Raw genomic sequence first — 15,214 nt, 5'->3', positions numbered from 1 at the left:
CTGTGGGTGATTTTAATCAGGCATGTAGAGTTAGGAAATTGGTGGAGAACCACAGCAATGGACGACTTGTAAGGTCTCTTAATCCAAGGGAGGGAATATGGATAGATCAACAGGATGGATCCCATCTGACCCTATTCTCTCACCTTTCCAGTTTTTAACAGGGCAAATCGTAAAAGCTATTGATAGAACTGAGACTTAGTTCATGCAGAATTTTTAAAAATATATTTTTATTGATTTCAGAGAGGAAGAGAGAGAGAGAGAGAAACAACAATGATGAGAGAAAATCATGGATCAGCTGCCTCCTGCACGCCCCCTATGGGGGATCGAGCCCGCAACCCGGGCATGTGCCCTTGACTGGAAATGAACCTGGGACCCTTCATTCCACAGGTCGACACCCTATCCACTGAGCCAAACCATCTAGGGCTTTGCAGGGATTTGTATGAACCGGATGCTCTGTGCAGTGTGTGTGTTGTAGATGCAGAAGAATACAAAGTCGAAAACAAGGTAGGCCTTGCCATCCGGGATCACATGGCCTAAAGGGGAGAGAGAAGAACTGCACACATAGCTCTGTTACAGGTAGAAAATGTGCAGAACCATCGACGTGACAAAGGCAGAGCTAAGTAAGAGATTCTGTGCACCTGAAGCGAATGGAGTGCTGGATGTCAGTCATATACTCATCAATCCATCCGTGCCATGTAGTTCAACAAGAGAGAGCGAAATGGATGTGGCCGTCAGACATGCTCTGCATAAGAATAATCTCAGTAAAGGGGGGAATTAGAGGAGGAAGTTACATAAAAAGCTAATGAAAAGTGGAGAAGGAAGAGACTGCCCCTTCATCCTGAGCAATCAGTGGCTGTAACACAATCCTCCCGCAGAAAGCGCTAACACGCTTCTGCTCATGACCCCAGACGACGTAGAATTTGATGCTCAGAGAAAGAGGCCTGTTCTTGATCTTTTTCCTGGTGAAAAAAACATCTTAGCGTGTACGGACAGAACACATTAGATTCTGCACCATTAATTCCCCATTAATATGCTCTTCGCAGGCATCGGTAGTTCCGCTTCTCTCTATAAGTAGAGCACAGTGCTGTCTCCCTTCATCCCATGGAACCCAGCCTGCCTCTGACCATGCGCATTCACAGCTCGCAGGGCAGGTGAAGAGTAAAGAAGGAAGCCTTAGGCGGCGGCCTGGAGGGCAGGTCATCTCTGCTGTCGCACTCAGGGACATTTTCATCAGAACCGTGTTCTCACTGGTTTTGTTCGCCTCCTGATGAAGTGGGGGGGGGGGGGGGGGGTAGTAAGCCTTGATGCTTTCAAGGACAGTATCCCAGGACTCAGACTTACAGGACAGCAAAGTGTTACAATATCTTATACACAAAGGTGTTTTCGTGATCAATAATTTGCAAACACTATGAAGTTGCATATCTTCTTACTGCAGGACTTTAGTAAGTTAAGTTCCCTGAATGTCCAAGAGACACATAAAATGGCAGTTTCCCAGATATTTGACTACACTCCCTTTTCCTCAAATCCCCCCAATTAACACTTCCTGCGGTGTGAGTGCTCTGCGGAATGTCTCCCCCGGAAACATCGAAACATCGTGTTGGTTAAGAGCAGAGAGGGTCCCAGCAGCTCCATCCCACACACCGTTCACCCCTGGCTGACACACAGCCGCGGGCTCTCCATGGAGCCCTCCTGCCCCGCCCTTTCAGCCTCCTCCGTGGGCGTGGGGAGCAGCCACACAGAGCGCTCCCCGCGGGTGGAGACCACAGCGCAGCTCTTTGCTCTGCCAGGGAGTGTGACAGCCTCCAGGCAGCATGGCCTGGTTCATCCAGCAGCCAGAGCTCTTAAAATGTCCCAGGTAACACTGACACCAATATCTGTGTCAACAAAACCTACCACGTCAGCAAAATACGAGCAACTTGACTCTTCAAATCGGTGTCTTCTCTTCTTTATTCTGTGTCCTTTCCGTGGTGTGCTTGACTAAGGTTTGGAAATTGAACAATGGAAAGTGTCCCCACTAACCGCTTTCTCCCGCCGGCTCCAGAGCCCTCGATCTGAGCTCCCTATTAATCAGGGAACCGTACCTGCTCCTGCATTATTTAAGGCTATAAAAGTTTAATTCACATTCCTCGCTCAGCTTCCATGGCCTCAGGAATGTAGGTCTTCATTGCCTGTGTGGCGGCGTCAGAGTGTCCATTTCTGTAGCTCTGTCCATTCCCGAAATGGTGAGCCAAGCAGAAGCCGCAGCTGCTGTGGGCGGAGGAATTTCTTAGGGAAGATTTTTTCCAACAGCTTAGAGAAGATTCATGGGACCATTGTTACTAACTTCTAGTTAGCCGTATTCACCGCTGGCTGGTCTCCATTTCTTTGGGATTCTCAAAATAAATGTGGTTTCACTGTTAGAATCATTATTATCAAAAGACAGGAAATAACAAGTGTTGGAGGGGATGTGGCAAAAGGAAGCCTTGTGCACTGCTGGTAGGATGGTAAATTGGTGCAGCCACCGTGGAAAATGGTATGGAGCTTCCTCAAAAAATTAAGACCAGCGATTCCACTTCTGGGCATGTATCTGAAGAATATGGAAACACTAACTCGAAAAGATACATGCAGCCCTGTGTTTGTTGCAGCGCTGTTCACAGTAGCCAAGACGGGAAGTCTGTGCCCATGACCAATGAGCAGAGAAAGAGGAGGAGGCCTAGCTCCCCAACAACTGCCAGACAAGCCCCCATCATTTGCGGAGGAGTGACTGTGAGTCTTGAAAACTGTGTGTGTGTGTGTGTGTGTGTGTGTGTGTGTGTGTGTACACGTGTGTGTGCAATAAACTATTTTAAAATGTTGATGTATTAATTGGGGTGAAGTTCAGTCTGATAAACCAGAAGGGGGAATGCTGGTTTGTTGCTATAATTCGTCTCTTACTGAAAACGTATGTACGTATCTACTGCAAGTGCTGCTTCACCCATTTTCGGTACCTTTCTAGTGCAGGCGTCTTTTTCATGATAAGCTGCTTTATTTTTTCTTTCCTTTTTTTTTCTGAGTAGCTCGGTTTACTCTGAGGTCTCCAGTGAATGCCATCTGGTCCTAACTGCAATTTTTCAGAATATTTTTTGGTTCCTTCCTGTCTCACCATTAGGAGGGTGGGGGGGGCGGGGGGGCAGGTTTCTTCCATTTTGATGGTTTATTGTATTAGATTACTTCATTGCCTGTGAATGTTTTTACTCTTTTAAATTTTTCTTTAATATGTATGACATTTTTCATTTCTGAAACAAGCAAACATCAGTAAGGTACTATTTTACATAGTGTATTGGGGTCGAGACAACATAGAACTTTTCTAATTCAAAGAATTTTTCATTCGATCAGTGTGCAATGTAGCTTATGTATTCCTTCCTAATAGCAAGTGTATGTGTCTGAAACAGGCAGTGGCGTGGCGTGGGGGGTCCAGTCTATTCTTTCAGAAAACAGACAAAATAGTAGCTTCCAGCTCCTGAGGAAGGAAGGGCAGTGTCCGCCATCAGGATCCTGCTGTTTCCTCCAGTCCCTCCTGTGGTGAGAGGCAGCCGTGGCCAGGGACTGCCACCAGAATGTCTTTGTTTCCCTCTTCACTGAAGTGATTTCAAAGCCTTTGTGCCATCGGGTCATGTATGAGAGACCGACAGATAATTTTAAAAGCGAATAACGAGCCCTGGGATTAGGATGGGGATTAGGAGTCATAATGATTGGGGGTAAGGTCTCTGGAGACATCCCGACCTCCGCTGTCCCCTCGCACGGTGTTCCTGCGTGTCTGTCCCGTGTGTAAGGACACGGACACACTGGATTATGATCGCACTTGACCTCATTTTAGCCTGATTAACTCTGTAAAGACCCTGTTTCCAAATAAGGTAGCATTCTGAGGTCCTAGGGGCCAGGTCCACAGTATGTCTTTTTGGGGGGACACAATGCAACCACTGACATTGGCAGCTCACAGCAGCCAGTGTGAGCACCCAAACCCCAGACCCTGGCCTTCCTTGGAGAAGCACGCTCCCACAGTGAAGGAAGTCAGGCGAGGACCTTGGAAATGGCCGTTGGTGGCGCGGGACTCGGCATCGCGGTTTGCTTACGGTGTAGAAGGAGGCCTGTTAGAAATGCAGGCTCAGCCAACTCCGGCCAACAGGAATGCCCATCTCCACGAAAGCCCTCCACATTTCCCATTTCAGATTTTAATTATTTGATTTTAGAAGAAAACCCTTGATTATATTTATAATAAGGGACCAAGGCTTATTCTATCTGAAATTTGATGTTGAATGGCTAGCATGGAGCCTCCCAAGTCGCCTCATCGTACAGACATTAAGGTCCCAGCTCCTCCTCCAGGCGTGTCCTGTCCAAGCTGCCTGCCCCTCCACTCACAGGGCACCCCCTGGCCTGTCCTCCCCTAATTTGAGAGGCTAACCCTGCCTCTCAAATGTCGTTGTCATCCAGAGGGAGCGGCCACCTTGTGAGTGGCTCACTCGCTGTGTGTTTCCTAAGAGACGAGATCAGGAGAGCGCAGAGAACGGTCCTTGCAGTGCGTGTGGCTCAGCAAAGCGCACCGTCCGTGTGTGTGCACAGAGTTATGGAAGCCCAACAGGCGTGGGCAGATCGAGACGTGAGCTCTGCGTCCCAGCCGGGCCAGGCTCACGGTGCCCTCCTGGGGTGGTGCCCATGTTGAGGGGCATGGGAAAGGCTCCGCTCCTCCACAGCCGGCCCTCTGCTGTGCTGCTGTCCCAAAACCCTGTCTCCACTCGCTCCACACCCCGAGTTAAGGCGGCTCCTGAAATGCGAGGAGCACTGTGTCCCGCACCTCAGCCCGGCCACCTCAGCGTGAATCTACCAGGTCATTTGCGAAATGGATTAAAGATGCGCCAATCAACAGAGCACTCCTTTCCTGAGCGCTGAGCTGAGAACGGGAGAAGAGCGAGAAACTAATTCTAAGGAGCTTCCAGTGTCATTTATGGAGCAAAATGTATACGCGGCAAGCAGAAAGGCCAGTAAGGATATTTCAGTGAGTGACAGGCGACTTGGTAGGTTAGAGAGCAGCATTTCTCAAGCTTTCTTGTAAGTGATGGAACTCTTTTCCAAATTACCTTACACTGAACCTCGATATATAAAAGCCATCAGCGCTAGGCCTCCTCGGTGGAAGATGACGGGGAGGCCGAGGGAGCCATCGCTGTGGCTGCCCCTTCATCCCAGGGGTCTCGTAGCGACCCGAGGCATCGGGATCACAGGTCAAAACCCCTGCGTTTAGCTCATGAGCACGAGTGAGCGAGGGCAGGAAAGGCCACTGCCACCCGACCAGGCGGGGAAGCTCCCAGTGGGATCCTCGCAAGGCAAGTCGGTGTGTGGGGGTGGGATTTGAGTAGACGGAAACGAGGGAGGAGACAAGAAATACAAAGAAACACGGATGGGCGGGCGTTGAGCGCAGTGAGAAGGTGAGGGGGAGACGTTCCACATGAGCTGGGGAAGGGGCAGCGAGTTGAGATGAGCTAGGAAGCAAGGCAGAGGCACCGGGTTGCAATCCCAGGAACCGGGTGCGGGGGGGGGCTGACTGGAGGAGGGAGAGGATTGGTGTTTGTTCAGCGGTTGTCCCTTCTCTGGCTCTTCGCAGCTTCTTAGTGAAACACTGAGGCAGCCACCCACCTGCGCTCCTCCCTCCCTCGGTCCCCAGGGCCCTGTCACACCTGCCACCGGAGCCTGCCTCCCCGCACTGCACCCCCACACAGCCCCGCGGGTCCTCTGCCCGCTGTGTGCAGTCAGGGCCTCTGGTGCCCTCCCCTCTCCTCCCAAAAGCTTCCCTTTGCTTCCCTCCCTGGATTGCAAGGGGAGCGTTCACCTTCTAAAGATGGAGAGCTGTGTGTGGCCACAGCTCTTTGTTCAAGGAGAATACATACCTTAATTCATAGACATGCCAGGAACTAGGCCAGGGGTGGGCAAACTTTTTGACTGGAGGGCCACAATGGGTTCTTAAACTGGACCAGGGGGGGCGGGAACAAAAGCATGGATGGAGTGTTTGTGTGAACTAATATAAATTCAAAGTAAACATCATTACATAAAAGGGTACGGTCTTTTTTTTCAATCGTTTTATTCATTTCAAACGGGCGGATCCGGCGGGCCGTAGTTTGCCCACGGCTGAACTAGGCAGTGACTTGGCTTTTCTAGTCTCAGAACTGTTCAGGTGTTTTGCTTTTTTAATTCATTGGTTCCCCTCTCATTTTCTGTGTGCGGCTGACTCCTCTTCGGTTGTCCCCATAGCAACACTGGATAATGCTAATGAAGCCGCGGCATCCTGGGCGCTCCCACAGAGCCTCTCTGTTAACTGGCCTGAACCGGCCTTGCATTTGTTATTTCCTTCCCTTAGAGAAATCGGGGTTTGGGAATTTTCCCAGTGATCAGACTTCACTTCCTAAACTGTCTGACTAGAAATGGGGTCTAATATAGAGGCACTTTTTTGAAGATGATACACCAGCCCTCCTCCCACCCCACACCACACCCTGTGTTAGTGGACACCTTGTCCTCAGGATGCGGCTCCCCAGAGGCAATAGCCTCACCTGGGAGCTTGTTAGAGATGCAGGGTCACGGGCCACACCCCAGCCCTGGCATCAGCGGCTCGGGGGGCGGGGGGGTGCCCAGTGCTCTGTGCTTACCAGGCCTCCCGGTGATGCACAGGAGGGAGAAACACAGGACAACACCTTCATATCCAGGTGACGTGATGCTCACACACAGGAGGGAGACCCACAGGACAACACCATCACAGCCCGGTGACGTGATGCTCACACACAGGAGACACACAGGGACAGCACCCTCATATCTAGGTGACATGATGCTCACACACAGGAGAGAGACCCACAGGACAACACCGTCACAGCCCGGTGACGTGATGCTCACACACAGGAGGGAGACCCACAGGACAACACCGTCACAGCCAGGTGACATGCTCACACACAGGAGGGAGACCCACAGGAAAACACCGTCACAGCCAGTGTGTGATGGATTCTGCTAACGGACGGGAAATCATTTTACTGTGTGGTTTTCATATCTCCTAATTTGTTTATACTGTGAAATAGATGAGTACCAACTTATCTGTATCTCAAGTTGGGTAAACTTTCAAATAGAAAGTTTTTAAAATATCTGGCTATCTATGGGGTAACCTTAGTTAGCCTTTATGTAGAAACTCCTAAAAATCTTTTTACTGGGTTTTATTTTGGCACAAGAAGTATTTTTCTGTGGGACAGTGAACATTTTCATGTACATATTTATCCCGTGCTGCCACCAGCCTTGGTGGTATTTGGGGAAAACATGTCATCATAAATATCCACTTTCCACATGAGCATGTTGACGAATCAGAATCCAAGTTCTTAGCACCTTTACTTCTAATAGTATTTCCCAGGGGCCCACGGCACCCCACATTGTTCTTGTGCTCTGTGAGAGTCTCCTGTGCTGCCTTCCTGATGTTAGCAGTTGTATTAAAGAGATAATAGCCAGGCTGGTTGCTAATGAAGTCACTTATTCAACTGCTAGGTAATTAGAAAGACATTAACACACCAGCAGATGCTCTGAATCTGTTTTGTTATCCCCAAATATAATAAAATAAGATACAGTGACTTTTACTTTTGCATGCATTAAGCTAAATCAAGATTTGTTCTTCTGTCCCGGTTACAAAAGGCTGAGTCTCAGGTAGAGTCTTCCTGCCCTGTTGTTCCAAACACTAGCAGATCTGCTTCCCCTTAGGCTGCAATGACTCCCCCAGGCACAGGGTGAACTCTGGGGGGAGGGGCATCACCCTCAAATCTGTCGGAAGGAAAGTGAGTCACAGAAGCTTTCCAAAGATTTTCTTTTTCAGATGTATTTTGTAAAAGTTAATTACTAAAAAGGTTACTTTAAGAATTATAATTCCAGAGACAGTATCCAGTGAGTTTTTTCTATCAGTTTGCTTTTCGTAGTTTTGTTTGCAGTATCCAAAGGGACTTTCATTTAAATGAAAAGAAAGGGAGGGAGGGAGGAAGGAAGGGCAAAGTTTTAGGAGAGAGTGTAATGTTGGGGTTCCATCAGAGAAACCAAGGCACGTGTAAATGGTGTGAGCACACGCACATGGTGTGAGCACACGCACAAAGGTTACAGCTCGGACAGACTGAGTCGCCCTGATTCGGACTTCAGCCTCTAGCATGTCCTTCCTAGAAAAGAGGAAAATACAATGTTAGTCAGTGTCCCGATCCCAAGTCAGCAGGTAATATGATCTAAGCAACACAGCGATTCAAAACAACACGCAGGTACACTAGGGAAAACTGTCTTTAAAATAAATGACCAAACGGGTAGGTGCTTGTGTCTGGGCAGGCCGCCTGAGAAGTGGGCTCCCGCTTCCGGAGTGGCTCAGCTTGGAAAGGAGGAAGACAAGTCACCCTTCCCCCTCAGCCTCGCACCGTGGTTTTCTTTGATTGGTACTTCCTTTTGTTTCAAAATATGTTACATATTTTTTAAAAATAGGGATCATAGTATAAATACAGTTTTGCATAATTTTTCCTGAATATTTTCCCATGCCACTAAATCTCTCAAAACACATTTCACATAATTTGCTTAATTTCTAGAATCACTTCATCACTCTCTCATGGTGAGATGGAGGTCATGTCTACTTTTTCCCATCGTTTAATTAACAGCAGGAGGCAGTCCTGAGTAAACCTCGGTCTTGCTTGCCTAGGGCAGCTCTTTCTGGGAAGGGGTTAGACTTAGTTGCCCGATTCACACATTCAGGTTACATGTGGGAGTGTGAGGAATGCCTGAATGTAGGGCGAGCAGAGCTGCGGAGGCTGCTCACAGGGCAGGATGGAAGCAGCAGGCCGGTCTGATGGCGCTGTTCCGACTTCCGCAAGCAACAGGGCACTGTTTCTCTCTTAACAGCTCCTTCTGGACTTGGTAGAATTGTCCATGTCATTTCATGTCCAATCACAGAACCGCGAGGTTCAGCCTGGGACGCTCGACCACTGACCCCTAATGCCGCCTCTAAGTGGAACTCGCCTCCAGGTTCTCCGCGTCTGGCTCTGCTCAGGCAGCTGGGGAGACCCCAACTGCTGCTCAGGCAGGGAGCACCTGCCCAGGTTGGTTTTTGTGCTTTTTTTAAATATGTTTTTATTGATTTCAGGGAGGAAGGGAGAGGAGAAGCATCAATGATGAGAGAGAATCACCCATCAGCTGCCTCTTGCACACCCCCTACCGGGAATCGAGCCTCAACCTTGGCATGTGCCCTGACTGGGAAGCAAGCTGTAACCTCCTGGTTCTTAGGTTGACCCTCAACCACTGAGCCACACCACCGGACAGCTTCACGGGCTTTAAAGGTCCTTTCTGAGCACTGCATTGAAGCCTGACTCCCGCCCGGCTCCCTCTGTCCTGGGTACCTGCTGTCTTCAGCTTTGACCAGGCGCCTGGGGGTTGGAATGAAGCTTTGACATTATCCTTCAACACCAGCAGTAACATACCTAGAGACCAGCTGTGAAGTCTGCTTGACCTCACAGACAGCCATTTGCTTTTCTGGCTTAAAAAAAAAAAAAAAAAAAAAAAGGATGCGAAAGAAATTTGCAAGGTCCCATAAAGAGCTGACCGTGGGTGTTTTGGTGCCTACGTGTCTTTCTGGCTGTGTCTCTGACTTAAGGGTAAGAAAAGCAATCACTTCACTTGGGCCTTTATATCTCACCTTTCCTGGGAGAAGAGAATGAGAACTCTGGGATTGGAGGGAACACCACCTCATTTTCTAGGGTTCACCTCTCCCTCGTTTATTTTCAGGCTCCCTGTCCGTTACCACATGTAACCTTTTGCCCCAAATCCCTGTATTCTCTAACCTTCACAGTCCCGCTCAAATGGGTCTGTGTTCACAAGTGTCTTTGTAATCATTTCTTCGCTGAAAGACCCCACGCTCATTTGTTTAATCCTCTTGCTCAGCAAAGCCTCTAGCCAGAGCTCTTGTGTGATTCGCTTGCCTCCACGTGCATATTTTTAATAGAAAACTTTTTTAAAGCAAGGTGACCTGAACTTCTCTTTGTTCCAAATAAAGTCAGCTTTTTTCTTTTCAAGTAGCATCCTTTGACTTACTTGAAGGCAATACACATCTTAGAATTCTTAGTCTTTTAAGCACTGTGCTAAAAGTTTAGCCTCAACCTCTGTAAGCATTTATTCTTCTATTTTAAACTTTCATCTTCAGTGTCCGTGGCATATGAGTGCCAGCCATGTGCTTGCTCTCTGCAGAATGTGCTGTTCCCTGACCCACGCCTTTCCGTGTCCACCATGGGACTTCCCTGCATCCATGGCGCCACCTCCTGCATCTGCCCTCCTCCTGTCTCACGCCTGCCTCAGTAGATTCTATCCCCCTTCATGTTCTGTCTTCCAATTCACTGACATTTTAAGAAACAATAAATTTTTTAAAAGATTATTATTGAGCCTGGCTAGTGGTTGAGCGTCGACCTATGAACCAAGAGGTCACGGTTCGATTCCCAATCAAGGCACATGCCTGGGTTACAGCCTTGATCCCCGGGGGCGGGTGTGCAGGAGGCAGCCGATCAGTAATTCTGTGTCATCATTGATGTTTCTGTTTCTCTCTTCCTTTTGCTTTCACTCTGAAATCAATAAAAATATTTTTAAAATAAAATAAGGATTATTATCGACTATGTTTATAGACTGCTTGCCCAGATTTGTCGTTAAAATGGCCAAGCTGCTGGCCAAGAATTTTCATCTTTAGTTTCCGTTTTTTAGATTATCTGTTTATTTGCCTTAATTACTTGTGTATTTATGAAAAATATACTGCATGTGGTCACTTTCTGTATTAACACATTAAAAGCTAAAATGTTAATTGTCTCAGTAAGGTCATTTAATGACAAACATTTTGTCCCATGCAGTTCTCTGAGCGTGGTGGGGGTTGTTTTTTTAATCCTCATCCAAGGACACATTTCCATTGATTTTTAGAGAGAGTGGAAGAGAGAGAGAGACACAGAGAGAGAAACATCAATGGGAGAGAGACAAATTGATTGGTTGCCTCTCACATGCGCCCCAACTGGGGCCGGGGATTGAGCCTGCAACCAAGGTACGTGCCCTTGAACAGAATCAAACCCAAGACCTTTCTGCCCTCAGGCTGACACTTTAACCACTGAGCCAAACCGGCTAGGCCAGGGCTCTCTGAGAATGTTTTGTAAACAATATAGAGGGTTATATATTTGTTAAAATATATTTTGTCTTATTAGTACAAAATATTTAGAAACTTCACAGTTTAGCATTTAAGAGATCATTATGTTTTAAATTTGATTCATTTTTAAAAATGGATACTTTGGGTTGTAAAAGTTGATGAACAATACTGCTTAGCTTTATAGGGATTCAACCATTCACAGTGTCCATAAAAAAGTAATAAAATTTGAAAAGAGAAATAATAAATGCTTATATACTGTATTTAAATAACATTGCTACAGTCAAGAACGAGGGCAGGAATCCTAGGTCCGTGACCATAATTAAATACTAAGGTGCTTGCTCACGGAGCGTGTAATGCTCGGGGCTTCCTCGCTTTTCAGACTCTGCGTCTCTTCCCCGCGTCAGTGCCCGAACTGCTGCTGGGGACCTTGGGTGATGCTGTCTGTCTCTTTCCAGGTAGCATTTTAGCTCCCTGTCCGGCAACTTTATATTTGGACTTTTTGGAATGAACCCATTCCAGTTAAACTGGGTAGAAAGCTGTTTTGGTGACACAAGTGCTGTTTTCTCACCGTTTGGGGGAATAAAACTGTAGCTGCCCCGAGGAAGGGCAGAGCCCCGAGTCGACGTGGCTGTAACTGGGCGCAAACAGCTGAGATGAGTGGTCGGGGGCCTGATGAGCTTGCGCACGGGGCTGTCGTATCACTTTCTGGGCAGCCGCATGCAGAGACCCAAGTCTGCAGGTCCCAGCGCTCATACCTACAGGGAGCCAGCCCTGGCTGAGCGCTATGAGACACTGTCCCAGGAGCACTTCCTAGTGTGGGGGCAGCTGGCTGCAGTCACAGGGAAATAACAGATCTGTGGGGAGACAGGGTAAGGAATCTACTCAAAACCTATGTAACCAAGCAGCCCGGTCCCAGGAGCAGCGTGGTTGCGTGCACACTGGACTAGTCCGAGTCAGCCCCGGCATCCGGCATCCCCGAGCTCTGGACTCATGCTGCCTCCTGCAGGACGGAGCCCCTCGGGGACTTTGGTTCCCAGGGAAGACAGTTCCCTCAGAGTTAAACACGGGCTCAGGATGCAGACCTCTGCCCACCAGCTGGTTTGTTGTTCAGGTTTTCATTTTAAGAGCAGTTTTGAGTTTACAACAAAATTGAGAGGGAGATAAAGAGATGTCCCATACACCCCATGCCCCATAGTCCCCCCCCCATGGCCAACACCACTCGCCGGAACCAAGGATGGACCTACGGTGACACCCCATAATCACCAGAGGCCACCGTTTACCTTAGGGTCACTCTTGGTGGTGTACATTCTGTGGGTTTGGACAAATATATGATGACGTATGTCCATCAGTATTGTATCATACAGAGTGTTTTCATTACCCTAAAATTCCTGTCCCCCCTAACATCTGTCTCCCCACCCCCACCCCTGGCCACCACTGATCTTTTTATTGTCCCCATGGTTTCGCCCTTTTCAGAATGTCAGGTAGTCGAAATGGTGCAGTATGTAGCCTTTGCAGATCGGCTTCTTTTAGTCAGATGCAGGTAAGACTCCTCCATGTCTTCTGGGCTTCTAGCACTGCGTAGCATCCCACTGTCTGGATGGACTAGTTTACCCATCACCTGCTAAAGGGCATCTTGGTTGCTTCCAAGTTTTGGGTTAATTTCTGTAAGAATGTTCGGTCCGGGTCTAGTTTTGGGGTTTTCAATGCAGGTGTTCAGTTTTTCCAGCGCCACTCGCTGAGGAGACTGTCTTTCTTAATGCCATGCTCTTTACGTTCAGGAAGCAATGCCTCCCCAGCGTCTCCATGTGCTTACCTCAGGGGAAGGGCAGCAGTTCTGGAAGCCTCCAGTCATTGGAAGGAAGAACTTACCTGGGATATTCAGAAATTTTGATAAATTTGCTCCTCATTTCTTTATGTAATACAAAAGCCTGCCCTGCTTGCATCAGGTCATTGTTTTGCTGGAAAAATAATACTAACCAATACAACTTATATTTATACTAACACTAGAGGCCCGGTGCACAAAAATTTGTGCACTCGGGGGGTAGGGGGAGGTCCCTCAGCCCGGCCTGTGCCTTCTCGCAGTCTGGGACCCCTCAGGGGATGACCACCTGCTGGCTTACGCCCGCTCCCTGAGGGATTGGGCCTAAGATGGCAGTCAGACATCCCTCTGGCAGCCCGGCAGCCCTCGGGGGATGTCCACTTGCCAGCGGGGAGCAGGCCTAAACTGCAGTCGGACATCCTTAGCGCTGCTGAGGAGGCAGGAGAGGCTCCCACCACCACCGCTGTACTGGCAGCCATCAGCCTGGCTTGTGGCTGAGCAGAGCTCCTCCCATGTGAGAGCGCCCTGACCACCAGAGGGCAGCTCCTGCATTGAGTGTCTTCCCCCTGGTGGTCAGTGTGTGTCACAGTGACCAGTCATTCCCAGTCTTTCTGCTGTTAGGGTCAGTTTGCATATTACCCTGTTACTATATAGGATAGAGGCCTGGTGCACGGGGGGGTCCGGCTGGTTTGCCCTGAAGTGTGTCCCGGATCAGGGTGGGGGTCCCGCTTGGATGCCTGGCCAGCCTGGATGAGGGGATGATGGCTGTTTGCAGCTGGCCACACCCCCTTCAGGGTGAGGGTCCCCACTGGGGTGCCTGGCCAGCCTGGATGAGGGGCTGAGGGCCGTTTTCAGGCTGGCGGGTGACTGAAGCGCCCAACCTTTCCTTTTTTTCATTTTTTTTAATTCTGGGATTTATTTACCTTCTATGGCTGGCACTGGAGCTGAGAGCCGGCTTTAGCTCTGAGGCTCGGCCCCAGCTCTGAGACCTCGGCTGCTGAAAGCAGGTATCTGGGCTTTGTTTGGCTTTTATAATTGAAACACTGTTGCAGCTCCAGCTCTGAGGCCCGGCTGGCTGAAAGCAGGTTTCTGGGGTTTGTTTAGCTTCTATAATGGCAACATTGTTTCTTAGACTGCAGCTCAGAGGCTGGCAGCGGCAGGCGGGGAACCTTGGCTTCCTCCATCACTGGAGCAAGCAAGCCTCCTGTTCGCTTCAGCTGCCTGGCTGCCGGCCGCCATCTTGGTTGGCAGTGAATTTGCATATTGCCCTGATTAGCCAATGAGAAGCATGTCGGAGGTACGGTTAATTACCATGTTTGTCTATTATTAGATAGGATTATTCTTTAGTTTATTTAAAGTATGTATTAGCAAACTCACATTAAAGAAACATTGTATCACTAAAGATTAATCTGGTTACATTTCACACAGTTATTTCTATTTTTAGTCTCCTTACTATTTACAAAATATCAACAAAACTGTTGTACTAAAAATTACTCATTCTGATGGATTAAGACATCAGACACTAAACTAAAAACATGACATAGCTATTTAATTTTGGAAATAGAGAAATATCAGTCCCACAACTTAGAAATTTATGATTCTATGCAAAACATTAATTATACGTAATAGGGAATATCAGATAGGTAATTTACAATTTTCTAGCTGCCAACCCATTTCATGCAAATATTGACTCAAATGCTAACTCCGAAGTAATTGGCTTCAAGTCAATCAGTGAAATGAGGTTAAGCCCTGCTGCTGTGGGTGCAGTATGCACTTTCCACCGGACACCCCTCCCTTCCCACCGTCCCCCTGGGAGCTCAGTAACTAAGAGCACTCACCAGTCTGCCTGTTTCCCATTCCCTCCCAAAGTCCTCTGTGTGTCCATCCTCTGGTTCCACTGGCCTTCCTGTTGCTATCCTGATGAATTAAATTTCCATTAACGGGGGGTAAAATGTTAACCCCACCCTATACTGAGATTCATCCCCTATGAAGACTTTCCTTCATTTCTCCTGACTTGAGTCATTTTTTCCTCCCAATCTCTTAGCCCTTTATTTACATAGCCAACTTTGCGTATGCTGACTTGCATTATAAGTATTCATACTGTTGTCTTATATTTTTCTTATATACGATGAGCAACTACTTCAGGATAGGAGTTTTAAGCTTTGTATTTTTAGAGAGTTTCAAGCATACATTTTCTGCATAGTAAGCATTCAGTTATAAAATGGTAA

The 15,214-nt window shown here is 48.2% G+C and overlaps 1 protein-coding gene across 6 annotated transcripts in view; it reads left to right on the top strand.

Moving 5' to 3' along the window:
• The window catches only part of ZNF277 (zinc finger protein 277), a 42,545-nt gene that overhangs the window by 3,820 nt on the left and 23,511 nt on the right, over positions 1–15,214 (top strand). Inside the window, exons 1-2 of one of the 6 annotated variants that reach the window (XR_004970771.1) lie at positions 404–504; positions 2,625–2,745. The exons of 4 other annotated variants lie outside the window; for them this stretch is intronic. The gene's annotated coding sequence lies outside the window, so the exon portion shown is untranslated. Of the gene's footprint in view, positions 1–403; positions 505–2,624; positions 2,746–15,214 lie in introns of those variants that run through there. One more of the 6 variants, XR_004970770.1, reaches the window with a different exon arrangement.

Source organism: Myotis myotis, unplaced genomic scaffold, assembly GCF_014108235.1.
Source record: "Myotis myotis isolate mMyoMyo1 unplaced genomic scaffold, mMyoMyo1.p scaffold_m19_p_11, whole genome shotgun sequence".
NCBI classification, from domain to species: domain Eukaryota; kingdom Metazoa; phylum Chordata; class Mammalia; order Chiroptera; family Vespertilionidae; genus Myotis; species Myotis myotis.
Note: the sequence above shows the minus strand (reverse complement) of the source record. Positions and strands in the feature narration are given on the sequence as shown.